This window comes from Lygodium microphyllum, chromosome 22, assembly GCF_053477565.2.
Source record: "Lygodium microphyllum isolate KBCC chromosome 22, Lygodium_microphyllum_v1.1.10, whole genome shotgun sequence".
Taxonomy (NCBI): Eukaryota; Viridiplantae; Streptophyta; class Polypodiopsida; order Schizaeales; family Lygodiaceae; genus Lygodium; species Lygodium microphyllum.
In genome coordinates this window covers 73432177-73460046 of record NC_141156.1, presented here as the reverse complement: position 1 = coordinate 73460046, position 27870 = coordinate 73432177, and the positions used below count along the sequence as shown (strand labels likewise).

Below are 27870 nucleotides of genomic sequence, written 5' to 3'. Positions count from 1 at the left end.
ACTATCAATTTTAATTAATAAATATAATATAAAATCACTTGCAAGGAAGGACACTCGTTTATCATTAATCCTCTTTCTTCCTTTGAATAGTCTGAGGAACAAATTTCTGCTCTAACAAGCATATATTTGAGCATAATAATTATTTTAAGGTTTATTCCATGACTAGTAGTAGTACATATCCAACCATCAAGCTAGAGATCATGCTTTGGTATTTGTGGAGATCCCAATCTCATGCTCTCATAGAGATTGTAGTGTGCAATAATGTGGAGAGAAGATGGGTGAGTTGTAAATGGTAAAGGAGAATTCTATTGATGATGGAGAGAAGATGAGGTGAATCACCAATCCTATTCTTAGTGAGTGCACCTACCCATAGTATGGCATCCATGACCGATTGAAATCAATAAGACATTGAAATCCTACCTCGAGTATTATAACTATTGGTTTGTGGTGGATTTTCTTGCCATAATTCAATGTCAATTTGTGCATTTGTTTTCCATGGTGTGTTGACTATGGGTGTCAAATGCTCTAGTCGGATCTCTCTCTCTTTCTTCTCTCTCTTCTCTCAACTCTTGTCTCTCTCTTCATCTCTATATAAGTAGTCATAGTCCTAGTCATGGTCATGGTCATGGTCGTCGTCATAGTCGTAGTCGTAGTTGTAGTCGTAGTCATAGTCGTAGTCGTGGTCATCGTGGTCATAGTCATGGTTGTGGTCGTGGTCATGGTCGTAGTCGTGGTCGTGGTCATTGTAGTCATAGTCGTAGTCATGGTCGTGGTCCTGGTTATGGTTGTGGTCGTAGTCGTGGTCGTGGTCGTGGTCATGGTCGTGGTCATGGTCATGGTTGTCGTCGTGGTCATGGTCGTGGTCATGGTCATGGTCATAGTCATGGTCGTAGTCGTGGTCGTAGTCATTGTAGTCGTGGTTGTGGTTGTGGTCATGGTTGTGCGTCGTGGTTGTGGTCGTTGTAGTCATAGTCATGGTCATAGTCGTGGCCGTTGTCGTAGTTGTAGTTGTAGTCGTGGTCGTGGTCATAGTCGTAGTCATAGTCATAGTCGTAGTCGTAGTCGTAGTCACGATGGTGGTGGTGGTGGTGGTCATGGTTGTGGTCGTGGTCATAGTCGTAGTCGTGGTCGTGGTCATGGTCATGGTTGTAGTTGTAGTCATATATTTCGCATGTCTTGCATGGCGAGATTGACAACGTGGCATGCGCAGAATAGGTCCATGGATGGAGTTCAACGAATATCAGCGGATTCACGTACATGGAGCCACATTGACTCTACCTTTCCAGTCTTTGCATGAGAGCCAAGGAATCTTTGGCTTGGTCTTGCAATGGATGGCGTGAACCCATTCGGTCTGCGCTCAACTTCTTAGTGTGTGGCCTATAGTCTTTGTCAACTACAATAATCCTCCATGGCTTTCTACGAAGAAAGGACATCTCATCCTTAGCTTACTCATCCCCGGCCGCTACAAAGTCAAAAGTATGGACATGTATCTTTGTCCATTAGTCGATGAGCTTAAGATTTTGTGGGAAGAGGGGGTCATTGTGCAAGATATGAGCAAGCATGATGGTCGGTGGTCTACCAATATTCAAGCCATTCTCATGTGGACGATGCATGACTTTTTGGGATTTGGACAGTGCTCAGGTGAATAGGCCTCTGTTCTCATTGGTAATATCTATATTTTATCGTGTTCAAGCTTGTATTCACTAGGTCATGGTGTTGGAATAGGCCTGGTTACCTCAGGTTATCATGCATGTTCATTGTGCGGGCCACAGTTAGACTCCCCAAGGTCACGAACCATGAAGAAGATGGTATATCAAGGACATGCCACTTTCTTGCCAGAGGATCATAAACTCAAGGTTTTCTTAGATGATCTCCAACACGTATGAACGCCGCAAGTTGGTACGGATTGAAAATGGTCCATGCGAAGTTACCATATTGAGCCCACTTGTAGGTCAACCATTTGTTGGATCCCATGCATATTTTCAAGAATGTGGGTAGCTTGCTATGGGACCACATCACAGGAAAGAGAGACACTATAGGGGCACGAATGGATTTGAAGAAGGTAGGTAAGATGGAGGCGCTTTGGCCGCAGTCGAGTGCTGATGGTCGCGTGCAGCTACCTCACGCTCCTTGGGTTTTTTCCACTAAAGAAGAGCGCATTGTGAAGCAAGTAGTCAAGTCTATCCATACTCCAACGGGTATGATGCGTTCTCTCAGGTCTGCATTTTCTAAAGACGACTAGTTATCAGGGCTAAAATCTCATGACTAGCATAAGATATGTCAGGTTTGTACTACGAATGGATTGTAATTGGTGTGTGCATTTTGCTATTTGGAGTGTAGCCATTATTCATAATACTTTCTCATTTGTTGCAGTTTGTACTACCGATCACGATCGCAGGATGTCTTACTCCAGAAATACGTAGTGCCATTTGCAGGTTGTTAACTTTGATGTAATGGATCTCACAGAAGGAGATTAAGACATTCTCTATTGAATCCACGAGGCGGGAAACAGTGGAGACGATCTGTCTCTTTGAGAAATACCTGCCCATCAGCATGCTCACGATACAAATCCTCCTTCTTGTGTATCTTATAGATGAAGTGGAGATTGCTGAACCTCTCCATACATGATGGATGTTCTTCTTGGAGTGCTTCATGAAAACCCTGAAAGGCTTTGTTCGACAACGAGCTCGGCCAGAAGGTAGCATGGCTGAAGCTTGGTTGTTGTCTGAGGCGCTAGTGCATATTTTACAATGGCTACCAACGGTGGATCCAGACAACAAAATGCTATGGTTGCTGAAGGACGATGATAGAATGACTGGAGATGTGGTGGTTGGAAATGGGGTAGAAAAAATAATGGATGCTACAATGGAGGAGAAGATGAATCGCTTTTGTATGTTGCACCATGCCTATATGGAGACGTGGCTTGTCAAGTACCAGATTGCTAGGCAAGATTGAGAGGAAGTGCGATCTGAATTCTGACGTAGTACGTGTTATCGATAGATTCAATATCCTGAGGGTATGGAGGAGATGTTGCAGTTCATGTCAATGCCATGGTTGCATGGAGCTTTGAGCGTAGTGTCTCGCGAACGGGCAGAGATCTCAATGGAGGAGTGGGAATTCTTGAGGGGATGTAGTCCAAAGGTGATGAGGTTTTTAGGATTTGTCGTATCTATATTCTATATGTGATATCTAATTTGAGTGTTTCAATGTACAGTACAAAATATATAGTGCAGCTTGGTCACGTGAATGGCATTTTCGCGTGGAGTGTATTGACAAAATGCGCTCCACAATGGACTATTGTATCATGGCAAGGTTCCAGCAAGAGAGCCGGTGACGAGCAACGGATTCAAACATGGTTATAGATGAGATGGAGTATTTTGAGAACTTGCAAAGTATTGTTACGGTGGATTACGGTAGCTTCTCCGTGATACTATTCGATGTGTAGTGGTTCAAAGTGGTACTTGAAGGAGTTGGAGCAATAGTTCGACAAGATCCATCTGGATTTCTCGAAATAGATTTCGAAAAAAAATGGACGGATTTGTGCGACACTTTTGTGTTGTCGGCCCATTGTGAACAAGTGCATGGACTCATTTATTTGTTAATTGTATTACGACGTGATACATGTCACAATAGTTTAAACTCTCTTATAAGTGTTTGTGAACAAGTAATCTTCTATCCAAACCCCCGACAACCTTGATGGTGGCATGTTATACCTTCAGCTCCCCGAAGTGCAAGAGTATATGATCAAAGAGATGTTCCAAGAATAGATGAGGACAATATGCAAATAGAGGGATCAATATTGCAAGGGGTGGAGGCCACCGAAATCTTGGAGCCAGCATCGGCTAACAATGATGGAAATACAAGAGTCCAAGAATTCTTTGAGAACGAGGTGGACTCATCCTTTGGTAGTGACATGTCTATTGACCTTCCAGTGTATGCGGAGTTGTGTCAAGAGATTGACATGGGATCATAGGATACTTCATACTTGGAGCATCCACTTACTCAATTAGTTGACCAATCGCTTATAAGGGTACAAAAGATATGCATTTTAAGTGAGATCTTTTTTAAGGATTTATATTATTATGCTTTGTATGATTTAAATTGATTATTCTAACATCATTTTTTATCTGTGCAGGTGACATTTTCAGGATGAGTCGAGGGATGAGCGATGAGGAGTTGCAAAATATCTTCATGTGCATGTCTCGAAAGCAGATTGCAAGATTCAAAGACATGGCAGACCAAGAGCTATCTTGGACATCGTCAGGCCGCTCTGCTAGATCTATTTCAGTACGATCGGATGCTTGAACTTTGAGCAGACGAGGTCGACACTCTAGACTTGGACTGGAGGGAGAGAATGCTTCAAGGTTAGGGGAATGCTGCAGAGATACGAAGGCAGTGAGACCACGGTAGGCACAGGATACAGGTGCGACTCCTCGCTCTCGTGGTGGTTCCAGGGAGCGTAGCTCAAGCTTAGGTGGATATTGTGGAGGCACGGACGTGGTGTCTTTGTCTCATCATTCAACTGGAGTTGTCTCACCTTCCGGATTTGTCACACCTATGGGGACATCTACTCTAGTTGCTTGGCTTTTGCTCAGCCGTCTGCAGGTGGCACCTCTATGGATGCCACTCCGACAGATATTACCCTGGTCGGTACACCAGATGCACAGGGGACTCTTGGATATGCCCACAAGTGTGGAAGCAGATGGAAGAGGACCCATATTAGGAATACCGTAGGGGGATATGCATATCTAGTCGATGATAGGTCAGGAGCCATCATCATGAATGATGAGGGGAGGAGGATGATGGCTCCCGTCGAAGGATTTCGAAAGCAAAGCCGCGTCCACAGAGGACCTTGACGAATTTTGATGCCAGGAGGCATATTTCACGGTGGATTCCGTGAGGTTTTACAGTGGATTCCGTAAACTTAGATGACCGGGGCTCATACACAAAGTGGATTCTTTGTGCGAGAAGTTGATGGGGACGCCTGTCCTTTTCGGGCGTTTCATTAATTTAGTGTGTACATGGGTGATTCCATAGCGGGTGATTCCGCAAAATACATATTAAATTAATAAATGTTTATGAGTTTAGAGTGCGCACTCGTAATAAATTAAGGTTAGGATTTATTTCTAACCAGTTGACTTATTTATGTAGCTGAAGACTGCTAGGTATTCACTTTTGTCGGTTTAATTGTATTATTTTACTAATGATTGTGAATGCTTCAGTTGATGTGTAGAGATAGCAGCAGTGGCGGAGGAAAGCATTGGAGTCTAGCGAGTATTCGACCTATGGATTATATTTTGATAGGCGCCACGCCTATATTTTGTTATGTCTATTGAGGCATCGATTATTTAGTATTATTTTGTATGCGCCTATGCGCACGGATATGTTATTTCTATTTGGGACATTGTGTTGGGCGTGCCAGACTCCATGGGCACCATTCATTAGCTTTATTTCCTATTTTTGTAGAAAAAACAAACTCAAAAGCTAAAAACTTGTCATATTTTTGTAAATTGGGCTATTATTGAGCATGAAGATGGAAATATACATAAAATACATGCTTTGCGAAGCGCTCACACAAGGCATGGGGGGAGATTGAACCCAATTGGTCTCTTGCTTCTTGTCGTTCATGCTTTTTACATTGTTTTTTGTGCAAAAAGGTAGAGTTCATTATTCTTGGGGACCTTCTGGGATTCACTACGTGAGCATACAGCAACCGATCTACGCACCAGTGGTATCAGAGCGGAGCTGAGATCAAGAGCTTCCAATCGCTACCCATCTCGTGGGAAGGCTGAGCTCCTGGAACGATCGGGCTCTACAGTCAATCTCGTCGCGAACCATCGATACAGGCAGCCTTCTGGCAATCAAGAACCCCTGTTTCTACTGTTAGATCACGAAGGACCAGGCTGTACAGGCGGAGGACCACGCAATCATCTCCTTCACCAAAGTCGTGGATATACTATGAGAAAACTTCATATCTCTTCTCTCTCTCAAGTTTAAGCTTGACTTAAGCTTTAGAAGAAGCTTAATATACTATGAGAAAACTTCATATCTCTTCTCTCTCTCAAGTTTAAGCTTGACTTAAGCTTTAGAAGAAGCTTAATTACTTCTGAAATTCATCACGAGGTATAAGAGGGCCTTTCGAAAATTCCGCGTCGTCAAGAAAACGCCCCCCCCCCCCCCCTCCACGATTTGTGCCATGCTGCCCCCATTAAGCTTCTTTCTTAAGCTTAAGCTATTAAGCTTAAGACATTAAGCTTTCATCAAGTCATACAAGGCAAGCAAGTTAACAAACTCCAGGTCCTGCACTTCCAAAATCAAGTCCTACAAGTCGACTGTAATCAAGTCCTACAAGTTCACCAAGTCGGCTAAGTCTGCAACTCTGCAAGTCAGACTAGTCAACTAGAGTCAGAACTGACTAGTGCTCAAAACTCCTAGAAGGGCTGTTCCTGCACAGAAACTCTGAACTGCAAAGTTGTTCGTAGAAAGGTATTCTACCAATACGCAAGTTTGCTGAAGTACTTTCAACATACGAAGAAGGAAATATCGCAGATTTTCTGAAAATTGAGAAAGAAATACCAAAAAACACATAGCCTTGTAACCTCGAATTTGAGCTACGCTCATCCCACTAGCCTGATTTTGAGTGAGAAAGGTCTTTTGAGTTTTACAGGATGACGGAACCACATATGGATGATCCTATGGCTGAAGACGACCTACTTGAGCCTACCATGGAACAAAAGCTGGATCTAATCGTGATGCAATTGGAAGAAGAACGAAGGGCTAGGCAAGCATTGCAAGCGCAATTGACAAAATTACAAAGAGCGTCTACCGACAAAGAAGAACCTCAAGCTGAAGATTTGATTCGACGTACCATCGACGCCACTCTTGAAGCTCAAACCATTCACAAGGAATCAAAGATAAGTAAATGAAGTTTCAAATTTCGCACTTTCAATGGCATACGAGAAGGAAAGACTGTTTTATCATTCATTAGTCAGTTTGATGACTATTTCCATGAGGAAACTTATCCAGAAAAAGATAAAATGAAGTGTGTTACTAATCATTTGGTAGAGAGAGCATCACTTTGGTGGATTGTAGTACGCAAGAGCATAGAATGTCCTGCTACTTGGGAAGATTTCAAGAAGAAGTTCATGCAGAATTTCCTTCCACCGCAATTACATGAGAAGGCTATCAAGCAGTGGGATCTACTTCAACAACGGGATCATGAGCCTATACCACAGTATACAGAGCATTTTTGGAATGCACTCCTACAGCTACGCATGCTTGAAGACGTACCAGAGACGACACATAAGCGGAAGTATATGTCTGGACTTCTTGGGCATTACTATGCTGAAGTGAATATGTTCAAGCCTGCTACCCTTGACGACGCCATCTCACTAGCTCACGACACTGAAGATAAGTTACGCGGTAGAGACAAACGACCACAGCAATTCCAAGCCAATGGTAATTATGGATCTAAACAATTCAATTCCAATTTTAGAAGGTTTAATCCAGGTTGTTTCTCTTCACCATCTTTCCGCAAGAATTGGGCTAAACCACCTGCATTACCATCCAATGTCAATCCAAATCCTAAGCCTATTCCACAAGCAAATCCAAATGTACCCAGACTTCCCGCCATTGCAAATAATGTAACCAAAGCCAAGCCAATAGTATGTTATAAATGTCACCAGCCTGGACATCTCGCAGCAAATTGTCATTCAAAGAAGCCACCAGCTCATATCAACTATCTTGGAGCCATGGACAAAGACGAACATGAGGATATGCCTGATTTCACTGAAGATGAGGACAACACCACTACTACTTCTGACACTTTACCAGGTATGCCTACTCCACATTCATTATTGACTATGAAATGTTTGGTGCATGGAAAGGAAAAGACTATCTTGCATGATGACGGTAGTACTCATGACTTTATTTCAGCAAAATTGGTAAAGGAATTGAAATTATAGACTGTACCTACGCATTATCGCATAAAAGCTGCATTTTTAGATACAAGACTTAGAAATTCAAATTGGTTCATACACTGAAAGAAGAAATTTCTTAGTTGTTCCATTATAGTCAAGTGACATTATTTTAGGAATGCCTTGGCGACACCAGCATAATCCAGATATAGATTATTCCACACACACAATGAATATTAATTTTCAAGGAAAATCTATTACATTATATGGTATGCATGCATCTAATGTTTTTCCACTGCTTTTGCATACTCAAGCAAAACGTGCATTACGCAAGAGTAGTAAATCATATCTCATTTGGGTGAATGAATTGCAAGCAAAGGAAAATCATATGCACCCTAGGCATAAGGAATTTCTTGCATATTTTAAGGATTGTTTTGCAGAAGACCTACCACCAGGTTTACCTCCTTCACGACCAGAAGACCATAAGATTGATTTTATACCTGGCACACAACTACCTTGCAAAGCACCATACAGGCACAATCAGATAGAGCAAAAATAAATCTAGAGTCAAGTTGAGGAATTACTAAATGTAATAAATGTAAATGAGTATCCCATGTCTGAGGTTTAGAGATAGTGTATGCACGTAAAAGATCTAGAATGGTGCTATTTGTGGCTTCTGTTTGTCCATTTGTTTCTGGATGAAATGCAGATGAGAAATCAATCTTTGTGCCTAGATTTGCAAACAGTGTAATCCAAAAATTATTACAAAATCTAGAATCTCTATCTGAAATAATCACTTTCGGCAATCCATGGTTAGTAAAAACAGTTTTCAAAAATAACTGTGCTGCTTGTGATGCTGTTAAAGTTTTCTTACATGCAATGAAATATGCTTGCTTACTAAATCTATCTACAATTGTCCAAATCATGTCATGGTTAGATTTAGTATTTGGTAAACCAGTAATGAAATCCATAGATATATGTTCCCAAGGTTTAGATGGAATAGATAAAGGCATTAATAGTCCATACTGTTTACCATGATGTCTCTTTATTCTTTGACAAATCAAACATTCAGAAACGAAATTAGATACATCTGCATCCATATGCGGCCAATAAAAATCTTCAGTTAACATGCGTAATGTAGAAATGATACCTCTATGACCTTGATATGGGGGACAATGAATTTCATTCAAAACAAAAGATCGGAATGGAATAGTAACACACAGTCTCTTTTCAAAGAACATGAATCCATCATTATATGACAATGAATCAACAGGAATGAAATTATTTTGAACTAATTTTTGCCAATCAGAATGAAAAGTAATATCCTGGTGATATGTGTCTTTCATAGCAATCAAAGAATCAAAAGATATGATAGAAATATTATGAATTGCAGGTCTTCTACTCAATGCATCAGCAACTACATTTTCTTTTCCAGGTTGGTATTGAATGATAGGATGGAAACTTTGAATGAATGAAGCCCATTTGATATGACGGTCAGAAATTTGGGGTTGGCTAAGTAGGTGTCTAATGCTTTGCTGGTCGGTCTTTATCATGAATTCTGAACCCATTAAATAATGCTTCCATTGTTTTAATGCTTGTACAACTGCTAAGAGTTCCTTGTCATAAGTGGAATATTTGAGCTCAGAGGGTTTCATCTTAGAACTAGAATATGCTATTGGATGGTTGTCTTGCATTAGCACGGCTCCTATTCCTGATCCGCTAGCATCGGTCACAACTAAAAAGAATGGTCTGTTAAAGTCAGGTAATTGTAGAACAGGGGCATTGGTTAATGCACGTTTGAGTAAGTCAAAGGATTTCTGCTGGTTTTCGGTCCATTGATAAACAATGCCTTTCTTAAGAAGTTTGGTCAATGGTAAAGCAAGTAATGAGAAATTACGTACAAACTTCCTATAAAAACTAGCAAGACCAAGGAATGAGCGTAATTCATGTACATTTTTAGGAATAGGCCAATGCAATATTGCGTCAATTTTCTTAGGATCAACTTTTATTCCTTCTTTTGATACAATATGACCTAGATATTCTATTTCTGTCTTAAAGAATTCACTCTTGTCAGGATTTGCAAACAATTGATTTTCTTTCAGTAATTGAAAAACTAATGACAAATGCTCATAATGCTCTTTTTCACTTTGACTGAACACTAAAATATCATCAAAGAAAACAATCACACAATATTGATATTTTAGAAAAATACAGTTCATCATTCTACTGAAAGTAGCAGGTGCATTAGTTAATCCAAATGGCATGACTAAGAATTCATAATGGCCAAACTGTGTTCTGAATGCAGTCTTAAATATGTCGGATCTATCTAGCCTCACCTGATGATATCCAGATTTAAGGTCAATTTTACTAAATATAGAAGATCCTTGCAGTTTGTCCATAAGGTCATCAACTCTAGGTATAGGATACCTATTCTTTACAGTGATCTTGTTTAATGCTCGATAGTCAATACACATCCGATAAGTATTATTCTTTTTCTTGACTAAGAGCACAGGTGCACCGAATGGAGAACTGCTAGGTCGAATTAAGCCTCTATTTAGTAATTCTTCAACTTGACTCTGGATTTCTTTTTGCTCTATTTGATTGTGCCTATATGGGGCTTTGCAAGGTGGTTGTGTGCCAGGTATTAGGTCAATCTTATGGTCTTCTGGACGGGATGGAGGTAAACCTGGTGGTAGGTCTTCTACAAAACAGTCCTTAAAATATGCGAGAAATTCCTTATGCCTAGGGTGCATATGATTTTCCTTTGCGTGCAATTCATTCACCCAAATGAGATATGATTTAGTATTCTTGCGTAGTGCACGTTTTGCTTGAGTATGCGAAAGCAGTGGAAACATATGAGAGGCATGCATACCAAATAATGTAATAGATTTTCCTTGAAAATTTATATTCATTGTGTGTGTGGAATAATCTATGTTGGGATTATGTTGGTGTCTCCATGGCATTCCTAGAATAATGTCGCTAGACTGTAATGGGACAACTAAGAAATTTTTTCTTTCAATATATGGACCAATTTGAATTTCTAAATCTTGAACTTCTTGTGTGCCATTGTACCTAGTGCCTAAAAATGCAGCTTTTATGCGATAATGCGTAGGTACAGTATGCAATTTCAATTCCTTTACCAATTTTGCTGAAATAAAGTCATGGGTACTACCGTCATCATGCAATATAGTTCTTTCTTTTCCATGCACCATACATTTCATAGTCAACAATGAATGTAAAGTAGGCATACCTGGTAAAGTGTCGGAAGTAGTAGTAGGATCATCTTCTTCTTCAATGAAATCCGGCATATCCTCATGCTCGTCTTCGTCCATAGCTCCAAGGTAGTTGATATGTGCTGATGGCTTCTTTGAATGACAATTTGCTGCGAGATGCCCTGGCTGGTGACACTTGTAGCATACGATGGGCTTGGCTTTGGTCACATTATTTGCAATGGCTGGGAGTCTGGGTATATTTGGATTTGCTTGTGGAATAGGTTTATGATTTGGATTGACAGTGGATGGTAATGCAGGTGGTTTAGGCCAATTCTTGCGGAAAGATGGTGATGAGAAACAACCTGGATTAAACCTTCTGAAATTGGAATTGAATTGTTTAGATCCATAATTACCGTTTGTTTGGAATGGCTGTGGTCGTCGATCTCTTCCGCGTAACTTATCTTCAGTGTCGTGAGCTAAAGAGATGGCGTCTTCAAGGGTAGCAGGCTTGAACATGTTCACTTCAGCGTAGTAATGTCCAAGAAGTCCAGACATATACTTCCACTTATGTGTCGTCTCTGGTACGTCTTCAAGCATGCGTAACTGTAGGAGTGCATTCCAAAAACGCTCTGTATACTATGGAATAGGCTCACGATCGCGCTGTTGAAGTAAATCCCATTGCTTGATAGCCTTCTCATGAAATTGCGGTGGTAGGAAATTTTGCATGAACTTCTTCTTGAAATCTTCCCATGTAGCAGGACATTCTATGCTCTTGCGGACTACAGTCCACCAAAGTGATGCTCTGTCTATCAGATGATTAGTAACACACTTGATTTTATCTTTCTCGGGATAAGTTTCCTCATGGAAATAGTCATCAAACTGGCTAATGAATGATAAAACAGTCTTTCCGTCTCTTATGCCATTGAAAGTGCGAAACTTGAAACTTCGTTTACTTATCTTGGATTCCTTGCGAATGGTTTGTGCTTCAAGAGTGGCGTCGATGGTACGGCGAATCAAATCTTCAGCTTGAGGTTCTTCTTTGTCAGTGGACGCTCCTTGTAGCTTTGTCAATTGCGCTTGCAAGGCTTGCCTAGCTCTTCGCTCTACTTCCAATTGCAACATGATAAGATCCAGCTTTTGTTCCATGGTAGGCTCGGGTAGATCGTCTTCAGCCATAGGATCATCCATATGTGGAGTAGTCATCCTGTAAAACTCAACAAACCTTTCTCACTCAAAATCAGTTAGCGGGATGAGCGTAGCTCAAATTTGGGGTTACAAGGCTATGTTTTTTTTTGGGTATTTCTTCTTCAATTTTCAGAAATTCTGCAATATTTCTATCTCCGTTTGCTGAAAGTACTTCAACGAACTTGTAGATAGGTAGAACAGCTTGCTGCGAACAACTTTCCAGTTCAGAGTTTTTGCATACGAACAAGTCTTCTATGAGTTTTAAGCACTAGTCACTTCTGATTTAGTCTGACTTGTAGAGTTGCAGACTTAGCAGACTTGCAGAGTTGTGGACTTGCTGAACTTAGGCCGACTTGCAAAACTTGCAGTACTTGATTTCTGTCGACTTACGGAACTTGACTTTAGGAGTGCGAGACCCGGAGTATATCGACTTCTCTGCCCTGTGTAACTTGCAAGAAGCCTTAAGCTTAAGTAGTTAAGCTTAAGCTTAAGTGATTAAGGGCTTAAGGAGGAGTAGCAAAGGCCGCCGTTTTTTTTCGTGAGGGGGGGGGCCGTTTTTTCCCACGCGGAATTTTCGGGCTTCTCCAGGATGGATCGTTTTGTTTTCTTATTGATTGCCAAGCTTCATAAGCTTTCTTTTAAGCTTAATTGAAAGAAATAATGATAAAAATAATGGAGCTTATCTCTGTAACTCCACGACTTGATGAAGGAGGTGTTTGAGTGGTCCTCCGCTTGCAGAGCTTGGTCCTTCGCGATCTGACAATGGAAACAGGGGTTCTTGATCGCCAGAAGTCTGCCTGTATCGACGGTTCGTGACGAGATTGACTGTAGAGGCCGTTTGTTCCTGGAGCTCCGCCTTCGCCCGAGATTGGTAGCGATTGGAAGCTCTTGATCTCTGCTCCGCTCTGATACCACTGGTGCGCAGATCGGATGCACATAGCTCACGTGGTGAATCCCGGAAGGTCCCCAAGAACAAAGTACTCTACTTTTTAGCACAAAAACCCATGTAAAAGCATACACGACAAGAGGCAAGAGACAAATTGGGTTCAATCTCCCCCATGCCTTGTGTGAGCGCTTCACAAAGCATGTATTTAATGTATATTTCCAATCTTCATGCTCAATAATAGCCCAACTACAAAAATATGATAAGCTTTTAGCTTTTGAGTTTGCTTTCTACCAAAAATAGGAAAATAAAGCTAATGGACGGTGCCCATAGTGTCTGGCACGCCCAATCTCAATGTCCAAATAGAAATAACATATCCGGGCGCATAAGCGCATACAAAATAATAATAAATAATCGATGTCTCAATAGACATAACAAAATATAGGCGTGGCGCCTATCAAAATCTAGTCCAAGAGTCGAAAACCCGCTAGACTCCAATGCTTTCCTCCGCCACTGCTGCTATCTCTACACATCAACTGAAGCATTCACAATCGTTAGTAAAATAACATAATTAAACCAACAAAAGTGAATACCTAGCAGTCTTTAGCTACATAAATAAATCAACTGGTTAGAAATAAATCCTAACCTTAATTTATTACGAGTGCGCACTCTAAACTCATAAACGTTTATTAATTTAATATGCATTTTGCGGAATCACCCGCTATGGAATCACCCATGTACACACTAAATTAATGAAACACCCGAAAAGGACAGGCGTCCCCATCAACTTCTCGCACAAAGAATCCTCTTTGCGTATGAGCCCCGGTCATCTAAGTTTACGGAATCCACCGTAAAACCTCACGGAATCCACCGTGGAATATGCCTCCTGGCATCACGAGGAGCCGAAAGAGACTTTGTCTGAAGGAAGTGATAAAGAAATGTTGTAACGTGTCCACTTGCATTTCAGGACACGTCTTAGCAGTCCATGGGAAAGGATGTCTAGAAAGCTCCGCCCGACAATCCCATGGAATGCTACGGGGTTTGCGATCTAGGGCTTTCCACGTCTGCCACATAGCGGAATTATTCTAGCCGTTCCCACTTAGGATCGACCTGAATTAGGGTTTTCCTGATTTGTCATTTCCTAACATCAACTAGCGTCAAACCCAAGCGAACTACTTTATGCAAAAACGCCAGGTTCCAAGCTGATTCACGCTGCACTTGCAATGAGTATTCTTGGAGTTCCCTTATCCTTGGCTATGTTGACATGGGGGATATGACAGTATTTTGGGCTAGCAACTGATATGAATGCAGTCAATTATTTTATGCTTGTCAATGACATGATTCATGCCCTTTATCCAAATGCTATAACAGTTGGAGAAGATGTGAGTGGAATGCCAGTCTTTTCCATCCTAGTTGCAGATGGTGGCATAGGTTTCGATTACAGGCTCCATATGGCTGTTCCAGATAAATGGATTGAACTTCTATCAAAGAAAAAGGATGAAGACTAGCAAATGGGTAACATTGTGTATACACTCACAAACAGGCGGTGGAAAGAGAAATGTGTTGCCTATGCGGGAAGCACACGATCAAGCTCTTGTTGGAGATAAGACAATTGCATTCTGGCTGATGGACAAGGACATGTATGATTTTATGGCCATTGATGGCCTGACCACACCAACCATTGATCGTGGTATTGCTCTGCATAAGATGATACGATTGATTACAATGAGCTTGGGTGGAGAAGGTTATCTAAACTTTATGGGAAATGAATTTGGTCACCCTGAATGGATTGACTTTCCCAGGGGAGATCAACATCTTCCCAATGGCAAAGTTGTATAGGGGAACAACAATAGTTTTGACAAATGTAGACGAAGATTTGACTTGGGTGATGCAGATTACTTGAGGTATCATTGGTTGCAGGAGTTCGATTGTGCAATGCAACAGTTGGAAGAAACATATGGGTTTATGGTCTCTAAGCATCAGTACATGTCACGCAAAGATGAAGGAGATAAAGTTATAGTCTTTGAGAGAGGAAATTTGGTGTTCGTTTTTAATTTTCACTGGCAAAAGAGTTTTCCTGATTATAGAGTGGGTTGTGTAAAACCTGGCAAGTACAAGGTTGTTCTGAGCTCAGATGAAAAGAGGTTTGGGGGAAAAACAATCCTCTTTTTGGATGGCTATTGTGGGATCGAACCAAAGGAAAAAGCAGAAGGAAAATAGAAAAAGAGAAGAAAAAGCCATGTCTGATGGGCAACGCAATACGAAGAACGGTACTTTTGGACTGGGATGAGAGAAAGGTGCAAAAGGAGGAGGCATCATAATTTGGCTACTTGTTATGCCTTACTGGAAACTGTCATGGATGTGATTGTTGAAGAAACGGGAAGCAAAGGTAATTTTGACATAGCAGTCACTTGCTAACTTAAATAGCAAGGCTTTGCTTGTAGAGAAGCCCAATATAGCTTCACAAAGATGTGTACTTTTGGAATTTACAGAAGAAGAATTTGACAAAAGGAGATGAGTTTTTGGCATCGGCTCGGATGATTGGCAGTTCTAAATAATTACTTCTAGTTTGGAAGATATTTGACAGACGCACCTCCCTCCCAGAAGAAACTCAGAGCTCAATTTCTGTCTTTGCTTCAGTATCTGTTTGGTATTACATCAGATTCTGTAGAAAGTTCTTCCATGGTTGTGCAGCTTCTTCTTCCTGCTCTTTGTCAAGTCACTTTGGAAAAAGAAGGATGCAAGGCTCTTGTATCATTTGGGGGCCATAAGAAGGTTTTTTCATTCTTCTGGTTGAAAACTTGCGGATTGAAATAGTGGTTCTTTTGAATGAAATTGCACAATTTCGGTTTAATCTAGAATATGCATCTCTGGTCAAATCAGAGGAATCAAGGAGGAGAATGCTTAGAGGAGATAGAGAGAGATATCCAGTGATTGCTGCTGCGACACATATGAAGCTAGGCACTGCTGTGACGGTGAAGAAGCTTGACATAATCTTCTGAAGTTGATGATGCAGCTGTTGTAGCAACACTTACACGTTGCATCTTTACCCCTGTCTCAGATAGAAAGTCTGAGTGCTGTTCAAATTCATATACCAAAATACCTCTGTTCACTTGATGCCCGTGAAAGTAGTGCAAGTGGGATATATGGTTGCTGTTTTGGCAAACTGTCTGCCAATGCTTATCCATCTTTTTATAGATTCAGCACAATTACCATGACTTTACTTAGAGCCTGATCTAGAACAACACCTTATCATAGGTTTTGTTTGTGAAGATGTTGATCTTGCCCGACATGGTTCTCTTTGTATTATGCAGTTTGCTTTTGAAGATGAAGTTTAGCTTGTTGATGCTTTGAAAGACAGAAATATATTGATGTAGGCTTACAAACCTGCATTAGATTCTCCTCATATTACCAATGTTGTGGATGAATGTAAGCAGGATAGTGAGGCTTTGTACTTCTGATATGGGATCAAGCTGAATAATGTTTTCAATACTCAGACTGACTATTCTTTAATTGAAGAAATAGATGGCATTAGTGTAACAGGAACACCCTGGTTATTTATAGATTCAGAGACTAGAGTTGGTGCAGAAATATAGCTTTCAAATTGAATTTGATCTGCTAGATTGATCTTCTATCGTGAAATTATTCAAAGTCCTCTGTGGTTGCGATCTTGCTTTCGAAATCCTTCGACATCTTTGGTGAGCCAGACGTGAAAGCGTCGCATAAATTTCAGGATGGGAGGTACTTCAGGATCCATTTCAGCCTCTTCTACGATTCCTGCTTTGTCCTCTACTTCAGCTTCATCATTGACTGCTGCTTCAAGTACTTCAATGGATGATTTAAAGCAGATTTTGCAGAATATGTCTATGTATATGTAGCTTCAAAATCAAGAGACACAATTGTATATGCAGCAACAGCAGCAATTGCATCAATAACAATTGTCTTAGCAAAGGCAACTATATTCAGAGCAGGAGAATGCAATTAGCGCGACTAAGGCGATTGAAGCAGTTGAGAATGAGAAGAACCTATTTGATGGCCGTAATGTTTCAGCTTACTTGAAGACATATGAGATCAAGATGGGATTTTTTGGAGTACCAGCTGGACTTATGAGTAAGTATTTCCTTCGTCTTGTCACACCCGCCTTGAGGGCAAAAGTGACTGATCTTTTTATTCAAAATTCGCATTGGCAAGATTTTAAGAAGGCCCTGAAAGAAGAGTATTTCCTTGAGTACTTTGGGATGGCTACACAGCGGTCATTCCGAGAGTGGGTCTACATGCCAAACAAAGGTCTAGCTACTTCAGAGTTGATACGAGATTTTGAAGAGAGGTATAGTCAGCTTGATGCCATTGAACAAAGAGCATTGGATGTTGAGAAAGTTTAGCTTTTCTTGCAAGCTGCAGATCCTGCTCTTCAGGAAGAATTAGGAGAGCTTCTTAAGGATCGCACGAATCCTATGGGTCTTAAAACGGATTGGCAAGATTCCCAGGATGCAGTCTCGACTTTGACCAAGAGGAGGATATGGAAGACCCACCTACAGAATGGATCTATGACACCGATGCCGTCTTCTGCTCCTATGCCTGCTTCTATCCCTGTTATTTCTTCTCTTCCTCAGCCAGTTTCTTGGCCTATGACAGTGCCTACTCTTTCTACTCCTCATGTTCCTCCTATTCCAAGACCGATGCCGGCTCCTTCTGCTCCAAATCCATCCGCTCCGTCGGTGCCTTCCTCTCTTGATGATATAATCAAAGGCATAATGGATTTGACACTAGAGTTAGTTAAAATAGAATTGGTGGGAAAATTGAAAGAGTAGTTTGCTTCAACTGCGCCTACTATTTCTTCTGGTGCTCCTACTGCACCTAGGAGTGCTCCTAGTGCACCTAGGAGAGATCGAAGATGTATTTGGTGTGATAGTACGGACCATAAACATTGCAGGAATTGTGAATCTTTTCAGGATTCAAGGAGAAAGAATTTGGTATTTTGGGGACAAGATGGTAAGATCTGGTTGACTGAAACAGGAGCTCCGCTTGCTACCAATTTTGGGAAAGGTGGAATGAAGAAATTAGTGGATGATATGGCTGCGCGCACTTCTTATGTGGCAGCTAGAGGAGATGATTCTGCATATGGAGTTCAGATCGAGAAAGGATCAGAGAATCAGTCAACATTATGGACTTATGCTATGGAGACGACAAACAAGGGAAAAATTCAGCAAACTGTTTTGACTAGTACAGGCTCTAGCATCAGATCTGAGACAGGTTGGGATTCGCTTGTTGACAGGTACACTATTTATGCCTACTTGAGTAAGTCTCAGGGAGCAGATGTACTTGTTGAGGAGAAGCGTAAGAGGGATGAAGAAAATCCAAATGCAACTAAAAAGACTAGAGGGGGTGAGTTTGTTACTCCACCTACTACAGGACCGTCTTTGAGACCAAGGCTAGAACGACAGATGGAAGATGCTCAGAAGAAAGAAAAGAGGCAAGAGCCTAGAGAGAGAAAGCAGCCAGGGTCTAGATTGATATTCGATATTGAGACATCTATGGACATGAAGAAAATCTTTAATGACAAGATACTTGGCAGTGAGGTGACTTTTACTATTTCTGAGGTTTTGGGTATCTCGAAAAGAGAGTTTCAAGATTAGTTCCAAGAGGTCCTGAAGAGGAAAAGACATGCATTGCCTACTACTGATACATAGGGAGTTTTGATTGGGGAGTTGGATGAGGATGAGGATGAGGTTATGGTTGAGAATGCTTCTGTTTTTCCACAGATAGAGAAGAGGGTTCAACCTATGCATTATGATGAAACTGATGAGCCTGTCTTGATACCGCGTAGTCACTTTTCGCGGAGTCATTGGGCTAGGGCAACTACAGAAACGATGGTAAAAATTGGAGAGAAACAGGTGCCTTATATTTCTTTGGTGGATCATGGTTCAGAGATTAATCTCATAGTTTGTGGAGTTTATGAAAGTAATAGATTGCCTATGGATGTAGAGCATGGGTGGTGTATGAGAGCTGCCAACAACACTGCAGGTGATTTGTATGCTGCCTGTCCTAGTGTCAGGCTTTCTATTGGAGATGTAGAGGAGGATTTTCATTTCTTTCTGCAGGATTCATGCTCTTATCCCATAATTCTTGGACAGCCATTCATCACAGAGATGCGCATGGAAACAAAAGTAATGGATGATGGATCTTCTTATGCACGGATTCGCGGTAAAGATGGTATGAGAGCAGTTCAGCTTATGACTGTGTGTGTGAACCATGTTAGAAATAGGGATACTCTTAGAGATGCACCTTTGCCCACTGTGAGGGATTCGGGTTTTCATTAGGTACCTCTGTTTCACGAGACGACGGTGGTACAAAGCAGAGGAGATTGGATATCTCACCTCCTGGCAGCGGTGTTTTCTCCTCCAGTTTTGTTGGAATTTCAACAAACAGTTCGATGAGTTATCAGAAGATTTCTAAGTTGCCTAGAGCTGCTAGGCAGTACATATGCAGGAAGGAGAAAATTTTGAAAAATGCAGGTATTTTAGAGGATGATGAGCATATAGATGGGATGTATGATAGTATGATTTGTGCAGATACGATGACTGAGATAGAAAATATGCTAAAAACTGATATGCAGAGTTGTCACAGTAATGTATTAGTGCAATCGCTGGACATGTTTCATAAAATTGCAGATTTTGTGTCACAAATATAGTCAGAGGCTGAGATGACTCAGCAAAAAGTATTGAGTGCTGAAGAAATTCAGCAAATAGAGTTTTCGGCTAATTGTGATCAGCTTACAGAGACACAGAGGGCTGAAAACTTTCAGCCAACAGAGTTTACTATTGAAATATTTCAGCATCCAGAGTTTAGGGTTGTTCCTATGCAGCCCATAGAGTAGAGGGCTAAGGATATTCAACTACTAGAGTGCAGAATTGTTGATTTACAGCAAGATTTGAGTAATGCAGAGGATCATAATGAAGCCAGGGTTGACACGAAATACAAGATTTTGGATAAGAAGGTGAAGCAGGTAGCTGTACCGCTTCCACCTGATAGTGATCAACAAATAGAGAGGGCTGCCAAACAACCAATTTTGAGGAATCCAGAGCATATAGGCCATAAATTTTCAGCAGAGACTCTTGCTGAATTGAAAATTGAAAATGGTGATTTCTTGCTACCCAAAGAGAAGCAATGCTTTCAGGAGATGCTTGAGCGACATGGAAGGGGGTTTGCTTTTTTCCCGCATGAGATTGGATGTGTGAATCCAGATATTGTTGCTCCTATGGTAATCTTTACTATTCCTCATATTCCATGGAACCTCCGACCTATTCCAGTGCCTAAGACACACCTGCCAAAGCTGATTGACTTATTGAATGAGAAAATCAGGATGGGAATCCTAGAGCCATCATCTGCACCATACTCAAATAGGTGGTTTACGGTTCCAAAGAAGAATGGTACTCTCCGATTTATACAGGACATGCAGCCAGTAAACAGAGTTACTATCAGGAATGTTGGTATAGGTCCAGTTGTGGATGAGTTTGCAAAAGCATTTGCTGGATGTGCCATCTATTCTTTAGGTGATTTGTATTCGGGATATGATCAATTTCAGTTGGCTTTGGAAAGCAGGGACATAACCACTATGAGAACTCCTATTGGGCTTGTGAGGATGTGTACCTTGCCTCAAGGTGCCACTAATTCTATTGCGCATATGATGAATGCCATGCATAAGGTCCTTCGTGATTACATACCTCAGCTTACCATGCCTTTCTTAGATTATGTGCCCATTAAGGGATGTTCAGAAGAAGAGAAGAATGAGAGTCTAAATGAGCAGGGATGCAGATATTTTGTGGCTGATCATATTTCAGCTTGTGAGAAGATTTTGGCCAGGTTAGAAGAAGTGAACTTGACATTATCAAGGCAAAAATCTGTTTTTGGAGTAAATGAGGTTGTCATTGTTGGACATATGTGTGGGTATTATGGCAGGAAACCCTCACCTGAGAAGGTGGATTCTATAGGCAAGATTACGGAGTATTGTTCTACCACTTCAAAGGTACGGAGATTCATTGGAGCTTGTGTGTTCTATATGATTTGGATATCCCATTTTGCACACATAGCAGATTGTTTAAATCAGCTGCTTTGAAAGGGGCAGAAATTTTATTGGGATGAGAGCCACACTAGAGTCATGCAGAAATTGAAGAAGTTATTGCAAATTGCTCCTACTCTCAAGAAAGCAGATTATAATTGCGAAAGGCCTATTGTATTAACAGTTGACACTAGTCCAATTGGCATAGGTTGGGCTGTGGGTTAAGATGATGTAGATGGAAACAGGTATACTATTCGGTTTGGGGCGAAAGTCCTAAACGAGAGATAGAGGAGATATTCGCAAATCAAGAGGGAGTTACTGGGGATTGTTACGACTCTCAAAAGTGACAAGGAGTACTTTATTGGAGCCTCAGTTGTGGTAGAGACAGATTGCTTGCCATTGATAGGTATGATTACGAGTTGCTCTACTCCGGATATAGCTATGCTGAGATGGATTGCATACATCAAGTCATTAAATCCAGAATTTAAACACATAGTAGGGAAGGATAATCCAGTGGCAGATATGCTATCTAGAGCCAGATATGATGATGAGGAGACACTACTTGCAGAAGAGGATGATGCCAAAATTTCAGCCGCTATGGTTGATCATGTTTGCCATGTCTATGATATTGTGGCTTTCATAGAAGAACTCTATGTTGGAGATTGGTTGCAGATTGGCAAGTACCTTAGTACACTAAGAAAAAGATATGAATGGACAAATGAAGAGTTCAAGAAGATCAGAAGAAAAGCCTATGGTTATTTTCTCAAGGACGGATTTCTTTGGAAGCATCCGAAGAAAAGGGGTGGATTACCTTTGCGGGTTGTCTGCGATAGAGAGAAACAGTTACAGGTGATGAGGGAGTTTCATGAGAGTCCTTGGGCTGGTCATAGAGGAGTGTGGGGTACTTATGAGAAAATCAAGGAGAAATATTGGTGGAAAGGCATGTATAGAGATGTTTCTCACTTTGTAGAGACTTGCAGAGACTGCCAGATGTATTCGGTAGTGCATCATCGAGATGAGCTTCATCCGACCTATCCGCTATGCATTCATTATAAGTGGGTAGTTGACTTGATTACTATGCCTATGGGTCTATGGCAGATGAGGTATATTGTTTTGGCTAGAGAGGATCTTACCAATCATGTTGAGGGCAAACCTTTGAGAACGAAGACCACTAGTGCAGTGTGTAAGTTCTTATTGGAAGAAATTTTCTACAGGTATGGCTGTGTGGGTAAGATCACTGCAGATCGCAGTGAATTGGATGCAAATGAAGCTAGGGAGTTTTTCTCTCAACTAGGAATCAAGTTGGCTCTAACCACAGCATACAATCCAAAGGGAAATGGGAAGAGTGAAAGAGGACATCCGCCGATAGTGAAAGCATTAGCCAAAGCATGCAGAGGACAGATTGGAGAATGGCCGATACTTCTACCATTTTCTTTGTGGGATGATCGTACGACTCACAGTGTTACCACAGCATATATGCCCATAGAGTTGATGTATGGTCAAAAATCGATTATGCTGACTGAGACTTGTGCTTTGACTTGGTTAGTTTTACCTTGGCAGGAGGATTTGACAAGAAAGAAACTCTTAGCTCTTTGGATTCGGTAGTTGGAGAGAAGATCAGAGGATATTCAGCTAGCTATTGACAGGTTGAAGGTTGCTAGACTAAGAAATAAGGATAGGTTTGACAGCAGGCATCGCTTGCGGCCTAGAGCAATAGAAGAGGGAGACTGGGTATTATTCTTTGATAGCAGCCTTGAAAATCAGCATGCTGCACTTCGGAAGATGGTGAAAAGATAGTTTGGGCCGTACATAGTCAGACATGTCTTTGACAATGCAACATATGAGCTGACAGAATTGGATGAGACAGTGCTTAGAGTGCCCATTGCAGGAAAAAGAATCAAGATTTTCAAGAAAAGAGATGATGAGAATTATGCATTGGAAGAATCTGCAAGAGAAGAGCAATGAGAAGAAACTCCAATAGAAGAGACAGATGATATGATAGATAATCTTTTTGATATACCAGAAATACACAATGAAGAGATTGATCTATTGATGGATCTTGATGATAATGATCATGGGTAGTTGGCCCATCCGGAGGATGCGCAGGATTAGAGGGGGTGGATGTCGTACTGTTGCACATCCGAGGTGTGGAATCCACCAAAAAGTTGTGTATGCGGGATTTGATACTTTGTACATACTTAGTCGTTATGTTTGCTCTTTTATTCTACGTGGGTAATATAGTGAAGAGGGGTTTGGTGCAAGATGAACTTATCTGTAATGCTCTGGTTGACATGTACGCTAAATGTGACATGCTTGTAGAAGAACAGGGAGTTTTTTATAGATTGGTAACTCAAGATGCAGTCTCATGGGCTACACTTATTTCAGGATATGCCGATTATGGGCTTTGTGAGGAAGTACTAAACTTTTTCAAAGAGATGCAGATCGAAGGACACTGGTGGATATGTATGCCAAATGTGGGAGCTTGTTTGATGTTCAACACACGTTTGACTGCCTGCCACAACGCAATGAGTATTCTTGGAGTTCCCTTATCCTTGGCTATGTTGACATGGGGGATATGACAGTATTTTAGGATAGCAACTTGCCAATGACATGATTCATGCCCTTTATCCGAATGCTATAACAGTTGGAAAATATGTGAGTGGAATGCCAGTCTTTTCCATCCCAGTTGCAGATGGTGGCATATGTTTCGATTACAGGCTCCATATGGTTGTTCCAGATAAATGGATTGAACTTCTATCAAAGAAAAATGATGAAGACTGGCAAATGGGTGACATTGTGTATACACTTACAAACAAGTGGTGGAAAGAGAAATGTGTTGCCTATGCGGGAAGCACACGATCAATCTCTCGTTGGAGATAAGACAATTGCATTCTAGCTGATGGACAAGGACATGTATGATTTTATGGCCATTGATGGCCCGGCCACACCAACCATTGATCGTGGTATTGCTCTGCATAAGATGAGACGATTGATTACAATGAGCTTGGGTGGAGAAGGTTATCTAAACTTTATGGGAAATGAATTTGGTCACCCTGAATGGATTGACTTTCCCAGGGGAGATCCACATCTTCCCAATGGCAAATTTGTACTGGGGAACAAAAATAGTTTTGACAAATGTAGACGAAGATTTGACTTGGGTGATGCAGATTACTTGAGGTATCATTGGTTGCAGGAGTTTGATTATGCAATGCAGCAGTTGGAAGAAACATATGGGTTTATGGTCTCTAAGCATCAGTACGTGTCACACAAAGATGAAGGAGATAAAGTTATAGTCTTTGAGAGAGGAAATTTGGTGTTCATTTTCAATTTTCACTGGCAAAAGAGTTTTCCTGATTATAGAGTGGGTTGCGTAAAACCTAGCAAGTACAAGGTTGTTCTGAACTCAGATGAAAAGAGGTTTGGGGGAAAAACAGGCCGCTTTTTGGATGGCTATTGTGGGATCGAACCAAAGGAAAAAGCAGAAGAAAAATAGAAAAAGAGAAGAAAAAGCCATGTCTGATGGGCAGCGTAATACGAAGAACGGTACTTTTGGATTGGGATGAGAGAAAGGTGCAAAAGGAGGAGGCAACATAATTTGGCTACTTGTTATGCCTTACTGGAAACTGCCATGGATGTGATTGTTGAAGAAACGGGAAGCAAAGGTAATTTTGACATAGCAGTCACTTGCTAACTTAAATAGCAAGGCTTTGCTTACAGAGAAGCCCAATATAGCTTCACAAAGATGTGTATTTGACAAAAGGAGATGAGTTTTTGGCATCGGCTCAGATGATTGGCAGTTTTGAATAATTACTTCTGTTTTGGAAGATATTTGACAGACGCACCTCCCTCCCAGAAGAAACTTAGAGCTCAATTTTTGTCTTTGCTTCAGTATCTGTTTGGTATTACATCAGATTCTGTAGAAAGTTCTTGCATGGTTGTGCAGCTTCTTCTTCTTGCTCTTTGTCAAGTCACTTTGGAAAAAGAAGGATGCAAGGCTCTTGTATCATTTAGGGGCCATAAGAAGGTTTTTCGTGCCCGACATGGTTTTCTTTGTATTATGCAGTTTGCTTTTGAAGATGAAGTTTAGCTTGTTGATGCTTTGAAAGACAGAAATATATTGATGCAAGCTTACAAACCCGCATTAGATTCTCCTCATATTACCAATGTTGTGCATGAATGTAAGCAGGATAGTGAGGCTTTGTACTTCTGATATGGGATCAAGCTGAATAATGTTTTCCAAACTCAGACTGCCTATTCTTTAATTGAAGAAATAGATGGCATTAGTGCAACAGGAACACCCTGGTTATTTACAGATTCAAAGACTAGAGTTGGTGCAGAAATAGAGCTTTCAAATTGAATTTGATCTGCTAGATTGATCTTCTATCTTGAAATTATTCAAAGTCCTCTGTGGTTGCGATCTTGCTTTCGAAATCCTTCAACACCGTGCAAAATTTTTATCGCTTTAGACACTTTCGAATAGACCTCTAATATGATATTCTGAAGTTGTCACAAAAAAGTATTCATAAATTGCAATGATAATAAAAATAAAAATAATACTTTTTTTAAAGAAAGTCTTTTTATATCATTCTTCCTTTGTGAAGACCAGAATAATAGTACAAAAAGGTTTTTGGTTGGCTTTGTGAATTATGACATGATCAATATACCATGGGGTCCCTAAATATAGCACCATCTCATTATAAATATCACTTCATCATAAGATCAAGGAAACAAATCTTTAGTCCTTAAGGATCCTTATGGGGATCTTTATTTTTTTTCCATCTTCTTGCATTGATGTAGACATCAACATCCAAAAATCAACTATGCTATCTTATAGACATTTTCTACCAATACATAATATAAGGCTTATTAGCTCATAAAACTTACTTTTTAATCACTATTAGAGATATGATCATGCCTTCATCTTCACATCATTGCACATGATTGCTTTTTCAAAATCAAACTCAGATACTAGAAGACCTTCAATAGCAATTCCCATTAATATACATTTGCATCTAGTAGTGAGAGAACTCCATAATTTGATCTTAGTCACATTGTGGATGCTAAAGCCATGCTCATAAAAACATTGCTACAATATTTTCCTCAAGTTACTTAAGAAATCTTTAATAAAAATCAACTAGGCATCCATATCTACTTTGCAATAAAGCTCTCTTGATGATCTAAAGTGGAGTTCAAAGCATTCATATTGATACAATTCAGCACAATGGTGAATTGGCAAGATCCACCCTCAACCACAATGATGTGGTAACATATATATATATATATACATATATATATATATATATATAGAGAGAGAGAGATGTGTCTTAAGCACTTGCATGCATGCAATGTCAGAGTGTGGAAAAGAGGGTCGCACATACATCCATTCTTTAATACTTGAAGTTATTGTGTGATAGTCTACAGCATTAAAAGCATAACAATGTGGTTTATCATGATTGAAAGAACAAAAATTTGGTCTTTTGGAAAGATCATAAGATTCATGCAAGAGAGACAAGCTTGCCTGTTGAAGCAAATTTTGGTAAAGGGGATATGGAGAAGCGGCTTGAGGAATTGTGAGCAAGGCATACATTTGCAACCAGAGATGCAGTTACATATGGATTCTAGATTGAGATATATCTTGGTTCTCTTCATTCAAGCAAGGCCCCCCTCTCATCACATAGTTTCTCATCAAAAGCCTTAGAGACATACTCACCTCAATTGTCAAGCCATACATATCTTAGCCCCTGTACCTAGATTAATTCTTAACCATGGAAAGAAAGCACTAAAATGTAGGCAAAATATCTAATTTCTACGTAAATGAATAGACCCAAAACTTAAGTGAAAAACCATCTATAAATATAGCAAAATACTTCCCACTACCTAAAGAGGATGGATTGAGCATGGGGCAAAAAATATTTGAATGCACAAGAATGATCTAATGACATGAAATACTAGAAATGGATCAATACTATCATTCCTTTCAAAGGTATGTGCGGAACATGATAATGACATAAAGATACATGTGAAAAATCAATCACAATGGTCAATGGACCCAGAAATAAGAAAAGGATAGAGATTTCCAACCTTGGCACCTCTAGGAAAAATAAGTTTACCAATAAGTGATCTTCTATGGAGAATCACCAAAAGATAAATTGTACGTGCCATCATCCAACTGTCTAGCTAGAATAAGGCTTTTTGTCAAAGCCGAGATATGATATATATCATGAAGCACAAATGGAGCACCAATACCAAACTCGAATCTAACATCATCTATACCAATGATATCCAATGAAGTGCCATTGCCCAATCTAATAGAGCCTGAAAGAAATGGCGATGCAAGGTAACATGGAAGGAAGCCCATGAGTCAAGAAGCCAATACTGAGAGTAAGCAAACAATGCATCATTAAATTGAGTAGCATCAAGAGATAAAGTTGCAAAAATGTAGTCATCAAAATTATACTCAAATGCATTTATCACCTCTACCTTCACACTAGACTTAGGTACAATCTCAATAGACATTGCATTTTCTTGTACTTTCCCCTTGCCTTTCTCATTGTGCCTATCATTGCATATTTTATGACACTATGACCTAATGTGACCCTATTTTCCACAATAATG

General features: G+C 40.5%; 2 pseudogenes; both read left to right on the top strand.

Annotated features, from left to right (window-relative positions):
- The window catches only part of LOC148017290 (1,4-alpha-glucan-branching enzyme 2-1, chloroplastic/amyloplastic pseudogene), a 28681-nt pseudogene extending 13265 nt beyond the window's left edge, over window positions 1–15416 (top strand).
- An 8449-nt stretch (window positions 15417–23865) lies between these two features.
- Window positions 23866–24748, top strand: LOC148017289 (1,4-alpha-glucan-branching enzyme 1, chloroplastic/amyloplastic pseudogene; annotated as a pseudogene).
- Window positions 24749–27870: the final 3122 nt, after the last annotated feature.